This window comes from Oncorhynchus keta, chromosome 5 (genome assembly GCF_023373465.1).
Source record: "Oncorhynchus keta strain PuntledgeMale-10-30-2019 chromosome 5, Oket_V2, whole genome shotgun sequence".
NCBI classification, from domain to species: Eukaryota; Metazoa; Chordata; class Actinopteri; order Salmoniformes; family Salmonidae; genus Oncorhynchus; species Oncorhynchus keta.
Window position 1 is genome coordinate 21,476,232 of NC_068425.1, and position 18,940 is coordinate 21,495,171.

General features: G+C 44.3%; 1 protein-coding gene across 2 annotated transcripts in view; it reads right to left on the minus strand.

Moving 5' to 3' along the window:
• LOC118384711 (glutamate receptor ionotropic, NMDA 2C) overlaps positions 1-13,423 on the minus strand; it is a 117,117-nt gene extending 103,694 nt beyond the window's left edge. For both annotated transcript variants that reach the window (XM_052519069.1, XM_052519068.1), the window contains exon 1: positions 13,297-13,423. The gene's annotated coding sequence lies outside the window, so the exon portion shown is untranslated. The remainder of the gene's footprint in view (positions 1-13,296) is intronic.
• Positions 13,424-18,940: the final 5,517 nt, after the last annotated feature.

An 18,940-nucleotide genomic window follows, 5' to 3' on the forward strand; every position in this document is an offset into this window, starting at 1 on the left:
TGAGACCATGGCCAGTATATTATTACCTAAAACCTCTCTCTCAGGTGAGACCATGGCCAGTATATTATTACCTAAAACCTCTCTCTCAGGTGAGACCATGGCCAGTATATTATTACCTAAAACCTTTCTCAGGTGAGACCATGGCCAGTATATTATTACCTAAAACCTCTCTCTCTCTCTGGTGATACTATGGCCAGTATATTATTACCTAAAACCTCTCTCTCTCTCTGGTGATACTATGACCAGTATATTATTACCTAGTGAGACCATAGTTATTACCTACATCCTCTCTCTTAGGTGAGACCATGATCAGTATATTATTACCTACATCCTCTCTCTGAGGTGAGACCATGGTCAGTATATTATTACCTACATCCTCTCTCTTAGGTGAGACCATGACCAGTATATTATTACCTACATCCTCTCTCTGAGGTGATACTATGGCCAGTATATTATTACCTACATCCTCTCTCTCAGGTGATACTATGACCCGTATATTATTACCTACATCCTCTCTCTTAGTTGAGACCATGGCCAGTATATTATTACCTACATCCTCTCTCTCAGGTGAGACCATGGCCAGTATATTATTACCTACATCCTCTCTCTCTCTCTGGTGATACTATGACCAGTATATTATTACCTAAAACCTCTCTCTCTCTCTGGTGATACTATGACCAGTATATTATTACCTAAAACCTCTCTCTCTCTCTGGTGATACTATGACCAGTATACTATTACCTAAAACCTCTCTCTCTCTCTCTGGTGATACTATGACCAGTATATTATTACCTAAAACCTCTCTCTCTCTCTGGTGATACTATGACCAGTATATTATTACCTAAAACCTCTCTCTCTCTGGTGATACTATGACCAGTATATTATTACCTACATCCTCTCTCTCTGGTGATACTATGACCAGTATATTATTACCTACATCCTCTCTCTCTGGTGATACTATGACCAGTATATTATTACCAACATCCTCTCTCTGAGGTGAGACTATGGCCAGTATATTATTACCTACATCCTCTCTCTCTGGTGATACTATGACCAGTATATTATTACCTATATCCTCTTTCTAAGTTGATACTATGACCAGTATATTATTACCTACATCCTCTCTCTCAGGTGAGACCATTGCCAGTATATTATTACCTACATCCTCTCTCTCAGGTGATACTATGACCAGTATATTATTACCTACATCCTCTCTCTCAGGTGAGACCATGGCCAGTATATTATTACCTACATCCTCTCTCTCAGGTGAGACTATGGTCAGTATATTATTACCTACATCCTCTTTCTTAGGTGATACTATGACCAGTATATTATTACCTACATCCTCTCTCTCTGGTGATACTATGATCAGTATATTATTACCTACATCCTCTCTCTCTGGTGATACTATGGCCAGTATATTATTACCTACATCCTCTCTCTCTGGTGATACTATGGCCAGGATATTATTACTTACATCCTCTCTCTCAGGTGAGACTATGGTCAGTATATTATTACCTACATCCTCTTTCTTAGGTGATACTATGGCCAGTATATTATTACCTACATCCTCTCTCTCTGGTGATACTATGGCCAGTATATTATTACCTACATCCTCTCTCTCTGGTGATACTATGGTCAGTATATTATTACCTACATCCTCTCTCTCTGGTGATACTATGGTCAGTATATTATTACCTACATCCTCTCTCTCAGGTGATACTATGGTCAGTATATTATTACCTACATCCTCTCTCTCAGGTGAGACTATGGTCAGTATATTAATACCTACATCCTCTCTCTTCGTCTCTCAGGTGAGACTCTTTCCTCTTTCTCAGGTGAGATCATTGAGAATATATTACCTAAGTTCTCTCTCCCAGGTGAGACTATGGCCAGTGTATTACCTGCCTTCTCTCTCTCTGGTGAGACCATGGCCAATATGTTACCAAGCATCAATTCATTAATGGTTAAATTCATAAACGGTGCATACGTGCTCACTATGAATAACTCAAATTCCATTTAAAAAATCTAAATATGTTTATTTGGCATACACACAGGATACAGTGGGGTGTGCGGGAATATGACATTGCATTTTACCGTATACTATTGAAGTAAGAATTAATTTGATGATTTCCCACACGGTGCCAATAACCTCCAAAGACTGACTCGTCCCTCCTTTCTCACTACTAACTTTACAAGAGTTTCTCCAGAAGCATCAGTGCAAGTGGCTTGGTGGGGAACTTTTGTTCATATAGAATGGCAGACATTATGCTTGTTAGAGTATTTTTCCTGCTGAAACTCGAGAAATGAATATACAATTACATTGGGTTAGAATTAATACTATGAACTATGAACACTTGGTTTGGAAAGGCCATTGACACTTGTGCTAATACAGTAAGTGATTCCAATACTTTATTTTAAGTCAGTTAAGAAAAAATTAGTATTCACAATGACAGCCTATACCACCCAACCCGGACAATTGTGTGCCACCCTATGGGACTCCAAATCACGGCCGGCTGTGATACAGCCTGGATTCAAACCAGAGTGTCTGTAGTGAGGCAGTGATGCAGTGCCTTAGACCGCTGCGCCACTCGGGAGCCCAATTCTTTATTTATTTATTTTTTTACCTTTATTTAACTAGGGAAGTCAGTTAAGAACACATTCTTATTTTCAATGACGGCCTGGGAACAGTGGGTTAACTGCCTGTTCAGGGGCAGAACGACAGGTGTGTGTGTACCTTGTCAGCTCGGGGGTTTGAACTCGCAACCTTCCGGTTACTAGTCTAACGCTCTAACCACTAGGCTACCCTGCCACCCCAATACATGTCAGTGATATGATTTTTTTCTCCCATCAGCATCTACACTGCCGTAGTAACAGAATCATGGATGACTGGGACTGTTTGTTGCATGATAAAAGACTGACCACATAAATACATCTCTGTTATGTTAAAAAAAATTTAAAAAGTTTTCATACAAAGAAATGGGACAATTACAATGACAACTGAACACTTAAAACAATAAAACACACATACAAGGTAGAGGACATATACAGCTTTCTCCCAGCTCCCAGGCAAAAAGCATATATGTTGCCGCAGTGGATCACGGGAGGCAAGTACTCGCCACACAGCAGTTTTGAATGACGACCATGTTGTTAGGTCCCACACCTCCAGGCCACAAACTGTTATGTGCTACTCCCGGTTCCCACTTTTCACTCCCTACTAGGAGATCATCAGAGCAAGTATGACTGCAATGCATCCTTACGGCCCTGCCACAGAGGTTCAATTCTCAAATAAGTCAGTGTCACAACAGTGTCCTTGATGTGGTGCTGTAACCATGTAAACATGTGTCATGCGTCATGTCATAATGTACCATTCTGTGACATGATGGCCAATAGTACACCAATATGTCATGCAGATGTGCCATTGTTTACTTGACTGACCACACTAGTTTTCCATTCAGTCGTTCTGGTGGGTAGTTAACACTAAGTAAGAATCAAAGCTGTATATCGACAGGCAATATGCGGAACAGGCAAATATAGCTAACTATTTTGGTTGATTACCAACAAAATTATTATTGAATCACAAAGCATAACAGAAAATGCATACAGCACCCTCTAAATCAGACCGTCCCCACCCATATCTCCCTGAGAAATACATGTTTGTGTGATGTTACCGTACCAAATGTATAGCTAGATGCATTTTGGGGATGGTCTTGGGCCAAAAATCCTGTTCACCACCTAGCTAACTAGCATTATCATCTACATGCGAAACAATCTGCATATCTAGCTTTAGCTAGCTAAGGTTAGCTAGCTGAAATAAAGGCATTGGGCATCTTGTAGGATTTATGTAGTGTAGCTACATGATGCCATCATTAGATTCCTTTGAGTACAAAACAGTCTAAATACAGAAGATGTTAGCTTGCTAAGTAGCCTTGTTAGCTAGCTTGAACATTGAACACTCTAAGGTTAGCAGCTAACATAGTTAGCAGGCTAAACAACCCAACTCTTACCTAACATTACCCACCATGACAACGGTGGCCATCTGGGAGTCACTATTCCACCTTTCAAACATTTTTCTGGAGTTTATGGATTGGTCATGAGCCCTCTTATTCTCGCTTCTTTGTCTCTTTTGGGGTCGAGTTGATTCAGATCCAAGAACCGAGAATGATGCTTGTTGGCTTCACACCACCTTCACCTGCTGTTTGTTTCTGGCGGCTGTAATGTTAGGTTGCAAGTGACTTTCACTTTCTCTCCAGCTCTGGGGCAGCAGGGTCTTTCGAGTTAGCGGGATTAACACAAAGACACTCCTAGAAGGCCAGCCCAAGATGGCTCAGGGCTCAACCCCCTTGTTTTCATTCAAAGTGAAAACACAACAAAAGAAGTGGGGAGCATTGGGTCGCCCACAACCTGCTGATTTCTGATTTAAGATTATGCTTTTGGATTTGAGGGTGTGTAAGGTAGAATGGGTTGGACGTTTACAGTGTGTCCTGTCTCTGTGGTGTTAGTAGGGCAAAGGCCAGCAGGTTATGTCCTGTCTCTGTGTGTCAGTGGTACAATGACAGGTCAGGTTGTTGTTAATAACTTAACAGATGTCCTGTCTCTGTCTGTCTGTCAGTGGTACAATGACAGGCAGGTTGTTAATAACTTAGCAGATGGGTAATAATGCAGGACTACTACATGTTCAGGTCATCTTCATGCAGCTGCAGCACGGGAGTAATGGGGTAATGTCTTATACTATATTGAAAGTGCACACAACACATTTGTTGCCCTCACAAACAGACAGGTCATATAGAACCAATTTGACATAATTGCCAGACCCATTAGGAAGTGTCATGACGTTGGCCTGGGGGATAGGTTTATGACAGTCATAAATACCTCTTCCCCCCCTTTTCCCTTCTCTAACCTACTGAGGTTACATTTAAACAACCCTTGGTTAACATAGAGATTCTGGGAACATCAGTATGTGGGGGGAAATGAACTATATTCTGGAAATCCGAACAACTGAACATATGCAGTGGTACTTAATGAATATGATGTCAGTTCGGTTGTCATCTGAGACGTTCTAATCAATGATAAGATGACAAACTCTACAGTGGAAAGTCTACACATCAGAGTTATCAGATTCACATGGAATTGTTGTTCAATTTAGATGTTTGAATATGAAATTATTTGTGATGGGATGAAATTTGATTTTAGCTTCTAAAATGTGAGATTTGGATTTTCATAAAATAGGGCTGCTCAATCAGTGGCCCTCCCCTGTGAAGGGACAAGGGCTATAAAACTTTTCAGACACGCCCTCCTCTTCCTTCCTATATAAGCCCTTGACGACAACATAACTTCATGTTCCAATGAGGTAGGATGACGATCTTATGTCAGAATGGTTCAGATAAAACTACAGAACAAAGCCAACATCAGCATGAGCTTTGGTAGCGAATGGTATGAACTTTGAACTCTTATTCACGACAGAAGTGATACCTCCTAGCCGTTGAGTTAGCGACCGCAGCTGCAAACGCAGGTTAGAAAGGAACAGACAGAGTATCCTACACAATATCTACCACACAACGACGTTACTACAACTTATCCAAGTGACCACCAGAGACATTCTTCAAAGGACAGAGGACTCGGTTTGGCAACAAGGTCTTCCATCTACCACCAACCTACTGAAGCGCAGCTCAGAGTAAATATTTATTGCATTTTCCTTTTCTTAATTTAGAATGCATAAGATACTGTATTTTCGATAGCACAGCTTCGCCTTTGTTCCTGTCTTCCCAATCTTTCACTCAACCCAGCCCCTTTTCCTTTGTGTAACAAGCTGTCAAATCTGTTCCTAGGGACGTTTTCCTTTATAACGTAAAGAATTATCCAGGTATAATTAATTCTTTGTATATGTAGTTCTGTGTGATTGGTTAGGTATTTAGTAAATAAATAATTAAACCCAATTTTGTATTGCTGATTCAAATTGTTAGCCAGGGTTCTTGTTTACAGGCCTCCTGGGCCATATACAGCGTTCCTTACTGAGTTCCCTGAATTCCTATCGGACCTTGTAGTCATGGCAGATAATATTCTAATTTTTGGTGACTTTAATATTCACATGGAAAAGTCAACAGACCCACTCCAAAAGGCTTTCGGAAACATCATTGACTGATTGGGTTTTGTCCAACATTTCTCCAGACCTACTCACTGCCACAGTCATACTCTGGACCTAGTTTTGTCCCGTGGAATAAATGTTGTGGATCTTATTGTTTTTCCTCATAATCCTGGACTGTCAGACCACCATTTTATTAAGTTTGCAATTGCAACAAATAATCTGCTCAGACCCCAACCAAGGATCATCAAAAGCCGTGCTATAAACTCAAAGATTCCTTGATGACTCCCTCTGCCTACCCAAGGACGCGAGAGGGACAAAAATCAGTTAACCACCTAACTGAGGAACTCAATTTAACTTGCGCAATACCCTAGATGCAGTCACACCCCTAAAAACAAAAAACATTTGTCATAAGAAACGTGCTCCCAGAAAATACCCGAGCTCTGAAGCAAGCTTCCAGAAAATTGGAACGGAAATGGCACCACACCAAACTGGAAGTCTTCCGACTAGCTTGGAAAGACGGTACCGTGTAGTACCGAAGAGCCCTTACTGCTGCTCGATCATCCTATTTTTCTAACTTAATTGTGGAAAACAAGAACAATCCAAAATGTATTTTTGATACTGTCGCAAAGCTAACTAAAAAGCAGCATTCCCCAAGAGAGGATGGCTTTCACTTCAGCAGTGATAAATTCATTAACTTCTTTGAGGAAAAGATCATGATCATTAGAAAGCATAGTACGGACTCCTCTTTAAATCTGCGTATTCCTCCAAACCTCAGTTGTCCTGAGTCTGCACACCTCTGCCAGGGCCTAGGATCAAGGGAGACACTCAAGTGTTTTAGTACTATATCTCTTGACACAATGATGAAAATAATCCAAACCTTGACCCAGAAAATATAAAAAACTATCGGCCTATATCGAATCTCCCATTCCTCTCAAACATTTTAGAAAAAGCTGTTGCGCAGCATCTCACTGCCTTCCTGAAGACAAACAATGTATACGAAACACTTCAGTCTGGTTTTAGACCCCATCATAGCACTGAGTTGGCACTTGCGAAGGTGGTAAATTACCTTTTAATGGCGTCAGACTGAGGCTCTGCATCGGTCCTCGTGCTCCTAGACCTTAGTGCTGCTTTTGATACCATCGATCACCACATTCTTTTGGAGAGATTGGAAACCCAAATTGGTCTACACGGACAAGTTCTGGCCTGGTTTAGATCTTATCTGTCGGAAAGATATCAGTTTGTCTCTGTGGATGGTTTGTCCTCTGACAAATCAACTGTAAATGTTGGTGTTCCTCAAGGTTCCATGCATCCTATTTGCAATAAGGTTCTAAAGTAATACTGCAAAAAATGTGGCAAAGAAATGAACTTTTTTGTCGTGAACACGAAGCGTTATCTTTGGGGCAAATCCAACACAACACATCACTGAGTACCACTCTTCATATGTTCAAGTATGGTGGTGGCTGCATAATGTTAGGTGTATGCTTGTCATTGGAAAGGACTAGAGTTTTTTTAGGATAAATAAACGGAATAGAGCTAAGCACTGGCAAAATTCTAGAGGAGAACTTGGTTCATTCTGCTTTCCAACAGACGCTGGGAGACAAATTCACCTTTCAGCATTACCTAAAACACAAGGCCAAATATACACTGGAGTTACTTACCAAGACGGCATTGAATTTTCCTGAGTGGCCTAGTTACAGTTTTGAATTAAATTGTCTTGAAAATCTATGGCAAGACCTGTAAATGGCTGTCTAGCAATGATCAAAAACCAACTTGACAGAGTTTGAAGAATTCCTTTAAGAATAATGGGAAATATTGTACAATTCAGGTGTCCAGAGCTGTAATCGCTGCCAAAGGTGAATCATTTTCTAATCAAGATATGTTAGTGTTTAATTTTCAATTCATTAAAAAAAACATTAAAATGTTCTTCCACTTTGACATAAGAGTATTTTGTGAAGATCTTTGTCAATAAAATCCAAATTAAATCTATTTTAATCACACTTTGTAACACAACAAAATGTGGAAATGGTCAAGGGGGTGTGAATGCTTTCTGAAGGCACTGTAAATCAGTGTCAAGTAAGACATTTTTGGGTCGACATGGTCATGGTGGTGTAAGCTTTGGGTTGTAGTCCTGGCCTTTGGCCGTGCTGTCTGTGGCCCTCATGTGTGTCCGTATGGTATGTGGAGCAGAGATCAGGATAAAACCCTGGTTAAGCCGAGGTCCATGGCTGACGATGGAGATGGGAGAATCCCCTCCCGGTCCAGATGTCACCAACCTGCTCTGACAGCTGACTTGTTGGCTGCTGCCCACCAATCCACCCTGACAGACCCCTCACACAAGCACTAACCCACGTATGAACATATCACTTTGTTTTATAATCTACCTCTGGGATACAGTATACTATACGGTAACCATCCCATCGAGTATTTGCTGATTTAAACATTGTGTTGCCATGTGCTGAGACCAGCGACAACACTAAGTTCCGCCTCTCTCCCTGACATCTCACTAACATGCCAAAACTGGGCCAAATCCATGTCAAAGCTATCAGATTCTTCTCATACGCATGGTTACAAATGCTGTTCTACAGAAACCCATGAAAGCTATAGTCGTAAAGCATCTGACTTTTATACGTTTTCAGTGGAGCTAAAGTATTGATTGAAGTGACAGTGTTGGTGCCAAACAAACTGAAGGTACTGATAAACTGAATGTACCCTTATTAAGTTCTTTAAATGAGCCCTGAGGGACTTCTTTTGCCCAAAACTCCAACTTTGTGGTGTCACTTTGCCAAGGCTGCATCACAGAACCCCAAACCTGATTCATATAAATGAATCATGCCCACTCCAAGCTGTTCAAATGGAATTAGAGATGTTCTTTAGATTTTGACGTGGACAGCCATGGCATCGATATCTAATTGCAATAAGCAGCACATCAATACTCAGGAATGAAATCTAAGGTTGTAATTGTGAAGTATTATGTATGACACAACAAGCGTGAATAGATGGCAATTAGGCTACTACATTTTTTTTCCATTACAAATCACACATGCACACACACACACATTCTCACAGATGCACACTCATACGATCTAAGGTGGGTGTCAGTGTCCGAGAGAGAGAGAGAGAGAGAGAGAGAGAGAGAGAGAGAGAGAGAGAGAGAGAGAGAGAGAGAGAGAGAGAGAGAGATGAGAGAGGATGAGAAGACGCCGCTCTGCTCCCCCAGCCAGGCAACAGTGTGTCAGTTTTCCTTTTCAACTGCGACAGGACGTTAGACAAGGTGCACACAGCACTGCACCCTGAATACAAATGGGGACCGGAGTCTCTGTTGCCCGTGAAGCAGTACAGCGGCAATAAACTTCTGGAGGAGAACGACACTGACTGAAGCCAGCCTCTAAATTCCCCTTTAAAATCTCACCGGAGACCTCTACCCCCTGCTACGTGAGTGCTGCAGTGGCATACTGTAACATACACACCAGGCATAAAACACGTATAACTGTTACAGTTCATGTGTTTCTCAACATGTATGGTGCCCTAATTATTCATTACTTTATGAGGGCCATATATCACTGGAAAAGGATTGTGACGACGCAGCGTCGTTGGTTCTGGGTGGAATTTACTACTTCTTTGACGTTGGCTCGATTGCTCTGGTATGAAGCCACCTTCCCCCTGCAGTAAATTGTTTACTGCTCAGTGTGTGCTTGTCTGGCTGGTCCCTGTGGCTTGATCAATTTGCAGCTCATGCATGTGTGTGTCTTGTTTGTTTGTTCAGGTGTAAAGGCCCCTTGTCATTTTACCAGCCTCCTGTCTCCACCTCCCTCCTATCCCCCTTCTCCATGCCCTTTCTCCACTCAGAGTTGAGGGATGTGTTGCTGTGTGGAGGGACAGGGGGAGACTGGGTTAGGATGGGGTGAGGACTGATAGCTCTACCATTTCATTAAGTTGATCAGCTCTGAGTGTCGTGGGGCAGGCTGGACAGCTGACGAAGCAGCAGCTAACCCTGAGACAAGAGCTCTGGAGGTCATTGGAGACACACTGGGATGGGAGGGAACAAAAAGCCAGCTAATGGGACTTGGTGAGGGTCTCCTAGTTTGGCTCAGACCAGACAGAGTGCACATTTCACAACTGACCACTGAGGACAGTTGTTTTAGACAAGAACCAACTTTTTCTTTCTCTCCACAGACTCACCTTCAGCATGTATGTGTAACTGATGTGAAATGGCTAGCTAGTTAGCGGGGTGCGCACTAATAAATGGCTAGCTAGTTAGCGGGGTGCGCACTAATAAATAGCTAGCTAGTTAGCGGGATGCGCACTAATAAATGGCTAGCTAGTTAGCGGGGCGCGCACTAATAAATGGCCAGCTAGTTAGCGGGGGCGCACTAATAGCGTGTCAATCGGTGACATCACTCGCCGCTCTGAGACCTTGAAGTAGTGGTTCCCCTTGCTCTGCAAGGGCCGCGGCTTTTGTGGAGCGATGGGTGACGATGCTTCGAGGGTGGCTGTTGTCTATGTGTGCAGAGGGTCCCTGGTTCGAGTCAAGGTAGGGGCGAGGAGAGGGACGGAAGCTATACTGTTTCAAATGCACAGATTAGGTGCACATGCACACACCATTAAAGCAGGACAAACACCCAGTGGAGAATGCTGTGATTATGCTGTGATTATCCTCATGTTTGTGCTCTATGAGACTAAACTACACAGCTAAAGAGAAAGTTAAGTGTAAACATTGGCGAACCCTTTCTGTGTGCAGTGCTGTGTGTGTAATAGTGTTTGAGTATGACTGTGTGATGTTGTGGAGGATGGCTGGATTAAGCCCAGCATCGGTTAAAAACATCTCGGCTTGATTGCTGATTTGATTTATTCTCTAGGTGACCTACTGTACGCCCCTCCCCTAGTCCCGTGTCCTTCAGGGTTTAACCCTATGTTGCCCTGCTCTATAGTGTCACTCAAGGTTGGGGACGTTAGGATATTTTCAACCCTAAAAGCCTCTTTTAAAAAAGGACTCCAAAAACAATATACAAGTAGACAGGTGAGGTATTGTACATTTTGGTCTCCCATGGTAGTATGGATCGAATGAGTGTGTGTGCCTCTGTATGTTGGTGAGTCAGAATGTGTGTGTATGTATGTGTGCATGTGCGTGTGGGTGCTTGTGCTTTTGCAATAGTGTGTGTGTGTGTGTGTGTGTGTGTGTGTGTGTGTGTGTGTGTGTGTGTGTGTGTGTGTGTGTGTGTGTGTGTGTGTGTGTGTGTGTGTGTGTGTGTGTGTGTGTGTGTGTGTGTGTGTGTGTGTGTGTGTGTGTGTGTGTGTGTGTGTTTTTAGCAGTGTGTGAGTGAGTGCTTGTGTGTGCATCTGTGTTTGTGTGTGTATTCCATGCTGTGTGATGGACCAGTTCTAGAAGAGGAGAGCCAGCATACCCAGGGATCAATGCATCTGTTCCCCTGTCACACAGAGCCTTGCTACCAACGATGGGACGATCTCATCTGCTAACCCTCTCCCCCAACACACAACACACACACACCACACACACACACACACACACACACACACACACACACACACACACACACACACACACACACACACACACACACACACACACACACACACCCTTATTCACTATACATCTCATCAGGGAAACCACGATATGGAAGGAATAACATAATGAACAGCCATTTTTCACTGGAACAACCGGTGCTAAGCTGTCTACTGTTTATAATACATTATTTAATTCTGCTCACACATTTTTCTCTCCCAAGTGAAACTCTAAGAGAAAAAGTAGACACAGTAATGCATAATGCCAATGTACTATGTTGGCATACAAATCTCCAACCGGTTAGGCAGGTAATGCTTGGCCATGCATGGAACTAGACAATCTGCCTTGGTTAGAACCAGGCTCACACACACTCCAGCTGGTCTAAAAATACCACAGGTATTAGGAAATGGTCTCGGAAGCACTCAGGTGAAATGCCTCCCCCAAAAATGATAAAACCGGGTGGTTGATCTTTTTTCTTAACTGTCTTTGTTCAGAGCAGTGCCACTGTCTTACAGGAAACCCTAACGGGGTTCATACAGTGTATAGGGATATCCACGTTGACAAGTTCTCCCTGCTTGGGGTTCTCTCACCGGTATCTGACCTTGAACGTTGTTGTGGATCATTGTAGTTTGAATAACGTGATCTGTTTAAAAATCACATTTCAACAATCAATTTGACATGTATCTCAAATGAAAGTGACTGAACATGTCCTGTGTAGGAGGTTGAGAAACAGAGATAGAACATTTGGGATTGATAACTGTGTCCACACCGGAATACACTTCTGAAATGCCCTTCAAGACAGGGCTGAATGATAGCCACTGTCTTCATAAACTATGCCATCAAGGCACTTTCTAATAAATATGTCTCTCTCTCTCCCTCTCTGTCTTTCTCTTTCTCTCGCTCTCTCTTTCTTTCATTCATTCATTCATTTCATTCTTCATCTTTCTCTTCTTCCTTCAGTTGAAATACAAACGCAGGGTGGAAGTGCCATAACAGAAGACAATTGACAGGTAGAGTTTGTCTACAGAACGTCAAGGAACTGCTCTGTATTCATGAAACTAAAGCACTGGGATGGATGCTAGTATAATTACAGAACTCTCATTCACTCTCTTGTCCCAAAGGACCAAAGTCACTCCTCAGTGGCAATTCAATTTCTCTGGCAGTTTCAGCATGCAGTGTACAACTACAGTCCTTCTCAGCTGTTCTGTTTTTCCTGTTTATAATGATGAATCGAAAGCACAGCCACAGACACACAGGCACATTCAAACTGCCACACGGTCACACAGCCAACAGCCAGTTCTTTGCTGCCTTACACAGGTCCTGTGATCTAGTCCCCACAGTTCACAGTCAACTGTTTATTTAGTTCCAACTTCCAAGCATACATTACATTTCATCTGACTTGAGTGGGAGGAGGATGGGTCTGCTATCTACACCGTCTCTTTACTTTCGAAGAGCAAAACAAACACATGTAGCACCTGTGACAAAGCAGCAGCCTCCTCACTTCTGAGATACATTACAATATTGATAGCAGCCCGTTGCAATCACATTTTGGGGGGGAATTATTTCCATCCAGCCGACCCCTCTCTGTCCGGTACAAGCAGGCAGTCTGAGACAGTAAAGTGTGGTGGGTCTGGGTACAGCTCTAGGCTAGGCAGTGGTAGGGGAAGGGAAAGGGAAGGTGATCCATTACCTGCGTTGGCAATCCGCATCCAGCCCTGGCTCCCACCGGCTCATTCCGTGGCTTCAGCTGTCCTGCTTCTCTTTTTTCCCTTGTCTCCCTTCCCTCACTCCCCCGCTCTCTTCCTTCCCTCACTCCCCCGCTCTCTTCCTTCCCTCACTCCCCCGCTCTCTTCCTTCCCTCACTCCCCCGCTCTCTCCCTTCCCTCACTCCCCCGTTCCCTTCCTTTCGGCACTTGTTTGAGTCTATTTCAGTAGCAACAGAGGAGCCCGCTGCGACCGTGGCATGGTTTCCAGCACTTTGGCAGAAGGTCACATTATCTCTTGCTGGTAAGGGAGGTGGGGTGGGGGGTGGGGTGTGGAAGTATGGATAGAGTGATAGAGGGTGATTGAAGAAAGCAGGTGCCAGAGGAAAGAAGGAACAACTAATAAACAGAATGAGGCAGTCCACGGCCGTAGTGACAGGCTAATTTCCAGTGTAAGGTGTGAGGATAGAAGTTGGAACAGCTAGCCCCAGAGAGGTTGCGTTGTGCGAGATGGGCTGTGTCTGTGTGCGAGTATGTGAGTATGTGTGTGCTCAATAGGGCAGAGAGCGTATATATGTACTCATTGTTATGAAGCATACCGAATAGGTGTGTGTGTGTGTGTGTGTGTGTGTGTGTGTGTGTGTGTGTGTGTGTGTGTGTGTGTGTGTGTGTGTGTGTGTGTGTGTGTGTGTGTGTGTGTGTGTGTGTGTGTGTGTGTGTGTGTGTGTGTGTGTGTGTGTGTGTGTGTGTGTGTGTGTGTGTGTGTGTGTAAGTGTGTAATGTCTGTGTCTTGGCTGGTCTTCAGCAGCCTCTCACCTCTGATAACACATCTAATCTGTATCCACTTCCTGGCCAAGAGAAAATATCTCAGAAGTGGCCCAATAACGCAGAGTTAGAGCCATAAAAAAAACAACCGAAAACAAGTGGTCGATTCAGTGAAATTCTTCACGTCTTCCGACAGTCAAGACTCTGCGCCCGATGCCCTCTTCCTTCTCTCACTGCCCACTGCTGTCTCGCCCAGGTGAAATAAACAGATGTACTCCATCTTTTTGATGACACACTCATCAACTATATGTCAATTTCTCATCGAATTCATGTCTGCAGGATAACCTGAGCCTCCGGTTGCTCCCCCTGATCTCCAGCAGCACGCTGGCCCCTCCATTAAGTAAGACACAGTGCTGTCCAGATGCTGGGCTTGGGTCTGCTAGCTCCAACGCCCACAGACAGATGGCCCAGACAGAGGACAGCAGCAGCAGGTCAGACGGTGAGCTTCCAAATCGCTCTTGATGCAGGTTGTTGCATGGATCCCTGAAACCTTTAGTGGCCGTGTTCAATGAACTTGTTGTTCCCATGTGCCCCTTCCTCTTCTTGCACCTGTGTCCCTCCTTCCCCCTGTGTTGCCTGTAGCCTCTTTACTCTGTCCCGTTGTAATCCTGGCTTCTACACTCCATGTCACAGGAAGGGCTTGTGAGTCCTAATCATTATGTAGTAAGGATTTATCCTTTGATTCTCTCTCTCCCTCCCTCTCTCTAACTCACTCACTCACTCACTCTCCCTCCCTGCTTACTATTTCTCCACCCCTCCCCTCGGTCTCTCCCTCCCGACTGCTCGGCACTGCCCGATATCAGCAACTCATTTAACGTGACTCCATATCCTTTCTGTCTGTCTGTCTGTCTGTCTGTCTGTCTGTCTGTCTCTGTCTGTCTGTCTGTCTGTCTGTCTGTCTGTCTGTCTGTCTGTCTGTCTCTCTGTGTGTGTGTATCTTTCTCTCTCAAGTACCGCTTCACACTGATTCATTCATTGAGTTCTGTCTGTCTTTCTGCTGCTGACTCAATCACATCAACAGGTCTAGCATTTAAATTGCTCACCTGGAAAACATGGTATGCCTTACCTTCTCTCTACCTCTCCTCTCTCTCCCTCACTTAAACTCTCTCATGTCTCCCCTGTGCTTTCTCCTCCTAAATCTATTTTCATTACTCCCTCTCTTCTCTCTCCTATATATTTATCTGTTCTCTCTCTCTCTCTCTCTCATGCTCTCTTTCTATCTCTCTCTTTCTCTCCCCCTCTCTCTCTCTCTCTCTCCCCCTCTCTCTCAATTTAAATGTTAAATTGAAGGACTTTATTGGCATAGGAAATGTATGTTTACATTGCCAAAGCAAGTGGAATAGATAATAAACAAAAGTGTAATCAACAATCAAAATGAACAGTAAATATTAAACTTTAAAAAGTATTTCTCTCTCTTTCTCTCTCTCTCTCTCTCTCTCTCTCTCTCCTCTCTCTTTTTTAATTCCCCATCGTGTCTCTGTCTATAATTTGTCTCTTTCCCTCTGTGTCGCTCCAAATTTCTTTCTCTCTCTCTCTCTCTCTCTCTCTCTCTCTCTCTCTCTCTCTCTCTCTCTCTCTCTCTCTCTCTCTCTCTCTCTCTCTTTGTCTGCCCTCTGTCTGTCTGTGATCTGACACTGAAGTGCACTCCAGTACTTTTGGGAGACACTATTGTAAGTGAATGCAAATACTGTAGGTTTTGAGGAAAGGAACCAATGACAACTAAATAAGTAGGGAACCATTCACAATCATCCCTCAGGTATACATCAGTACAGAGTCAATGGCTTATTTACTTTAACTCTCTTTTAGAAGGGACTGATTCCCTCTCTTGTCTCATTTATGTAACATGGTGATTGATTCAGCTCACTGGGAGTGAATAAGCTACTTGGCTAAGAGCTCCGGAGCAGGAGCCAAATACCTGAATTTGGTGGATTTCCAGATGCTGCCTCGCTATTGAGTCAGCGTCACAATCCTCAGTCTGGACAAGGACTTATGCTTACAAGTGTAAGCATTGTTTACATCATTTGGAGAGACTGCATTTGGAGAGACTGCATTTGATCATCCATCATCTGTTCCCTCTTCCTTATACTGTAGCATAGCGACTGTGAATGTGCCAATCTGTGGTAACCATAACAATAGTTATCTCAATTTTAATTGGTTACCAGGGATTCTGATTTACATGTTCTCTCTCATCTCTTATTTATATTGCATTTCTGACTTGATAAATAGTCCCATGTTTTGATCTGCTTGTCCCAACAAATACTATCATAAAACAGGGAAACTAGCAATTTCGAAGGAAGGAAGAGGCAATCATAAAAGGAGAGCCAAAATGATATTTTGGAGAGAAATACAGTGCTGGATAGAAGATTGAAATTGCTGTGAAAAAATGTCAGGGATACTTTAAATCATGTTTTGCACTGTGCTTCCTCTCTTCTCAGTAAAGCAGCAATGAAGTGAATCTGTACAGAAGATGTTTGTCTTGCAGTTTGGTTGGTGTTGTGCAGTGATATAAAAATCTTGAGTAGCCTGCAAATGATTTGACTACGCCACCACACGCAAGCACACATGCACATGAATACATGCATGCTTACGTACACAGGAATGAACAGCCTTCATCAGGTGGCCTTTTCATACTGTCATCTCCTCATCATAATATCCACAGAAGAGTTTTTGAAGAACAACATGGGATTTTACATCCTATTGCAAAACAACAACCGTTTGAAAATACTCTCCCACTTCTCTTCGAGACAAGGGACTGCCAAACAACACACTAAACTATCCCAGGAAAAATATCGCTGCAAAAATCTATATTTTTTTAATCTAAATGTATCTCACCAAAAATGTATCTTGTTTCCAGGCAGGGGAACAACAGTGGCATTTTATGAGCCCGTCATGGCAGCGCTGAGCGATGTGTCGCTACTGTGATATGTTTCTCTTTAGCTGTTGGGAGAGGCCCGGGGGCTGTGATATGTTCCTCTTTAGCTGTTGGGAGAGGCCCAGGTCGCTGTGATATGTTCCTCTTTAGCTGTTGGGAGAGGCCCAGGGGCTGTGATATGTTTCTCTTTAGCTGTTGGGAGAGGCCAGGGGCTGTGTTATGTTCCTCTTTAGCTGTTGGGAGAGGCCCAGGGGCTGTGTTATGTTCCTCTTTAGCTGTTGGGAGAGGCCCAGGGGCTGTGATATGTTTCTCTTTAGCTGTTGGGAGAGGCCCAGGGGCTGTGTTATGTTCCTCTTTAGCTGTTGGGAGAGGCCCAGGGGCTGTGATATGTTCCTCTTTAGCTGTTGGGAGAGGCCCAGGGGCTGTGATATGTTCCTCTTTAGCTGTTGGGAGAGGCCCAGGGGCTGTGATATGTTTCTCTTTAGCTGTTGGGAGAGGCCCAGGGGCTGTGTTATGTTCCTCTTTAGCTGTTGGGAGAGGCCCAGGGGCTGTGATATGTTTCTCTTTAGCTGTTGGGAGAGGCCCAGGGGCTGTGTTATGTTCCTCTTTAGCTGTTGGGAGAGGCCCGGGGGCTGTGATATGTTTCTCTTTAGCTGTTGGGAGAGGCCCAGGGGCTGTGTTATGTTCCTCTTTAGCTGTTGGGAGAGGCCCAGGGGCTGTGATATGTTCCTCTTTAGCTGTTGGGAGAGGCCCGGGGGCTGTGATATGTTCCTCTTTAGCTGTTGGGAGAGGCCCAGGGGCTGTGATATGTTCTGCTGTTGGGAGAGGCCCAGGGGCTGTGTTATGTTCCTCTTTAGCTGTTGGGAGAGGCCCAGGGGCTGTGTTATGTTCCTCTTTAGCTGTTGGGAGAGGCCCAGGGGCTGTGATATGTTCCTCTTTAGCTGTTGGGAGAGGCCCAGGGGCTGTGATATGTTCCTCTTTAGCTGTTGGGAGAGGCCCAGGGGCTGTGATATGTTCCTCTTTAGCTGTTGGGAGAGGCCCAGGGGCTGTGTTATGTTCCTCTTTAGCTGTTGGGAGAGGCCCAGGGGCTGTGATATGTTCCTCTTTAGCTGTTGGGAGAGGCCCAGGGGCTGTGATATGTTCCTCTTTAGCTGTTGGGAGAGGCCCAGGGGCTGTGTTATGTTCCTCTTTAGCTGTTGGGAGAGGCCCAGGGGCTGTGATATGTTCCTCTTTAGCTGTTGGGAGAGGCCCAGGGGCTGTGATATGTTCCTCTTTAGCTGTTGGGAGAGGCCCAGGGGCTGTGATATGTTCCTCTTTAGCTGTTGGGAGAGGCCCAGGGGCTGTGTTATGTTCCTCTTTAGCTGTTGGGAGAGGCTATGTTCCTCTTTAGCTGTTGGGAGGTTCCTCTTTAGCTGGGGAGAGGCCCAGGGGCTGTGATATGTTCCTCTTTAGCTGTTGGGAGAGGCCCAGGGGCTGTGATATGTTCCTCTTTAGCTGTTGGGAGAGGCCCAGGGGCTGTGATATGTTCCTCTTTAGCTGTTGGGAGAGGCCCAGGGGCTGTGATATGTTCCTCTTTAGCTGTTGGGAGAGGCCCAGGGGCTGTGATATGTTCCTCTTTAGCTGTTGGGAGAGGCCCAGGGGCTGTGATATGTTCCTCTTTAGCTGTTGGGAGAGGCCCAGGGGCTGTGATATGTTCCTCTTTAGCTGTTGGGAGAGGCCCAGGGGCTGTGATATGTTCCTCTTTAGCTGTTGGGAGAGGCCCAGGGGCTGTGATATGTTCCTCTTTAGCTGTTGGGAGAGGCCCAGGGGCTGTGATATGTTCCTCTTTAGCTGTTGGGAGAGGCCCAGGGGCTGTGATATGTTCCTCTTTAGCTGTTGGGAGAGGCCCAGGGGCTGTGATATGTTCCTCTTTAGCTGTTGGGAGAGGCCCAGGG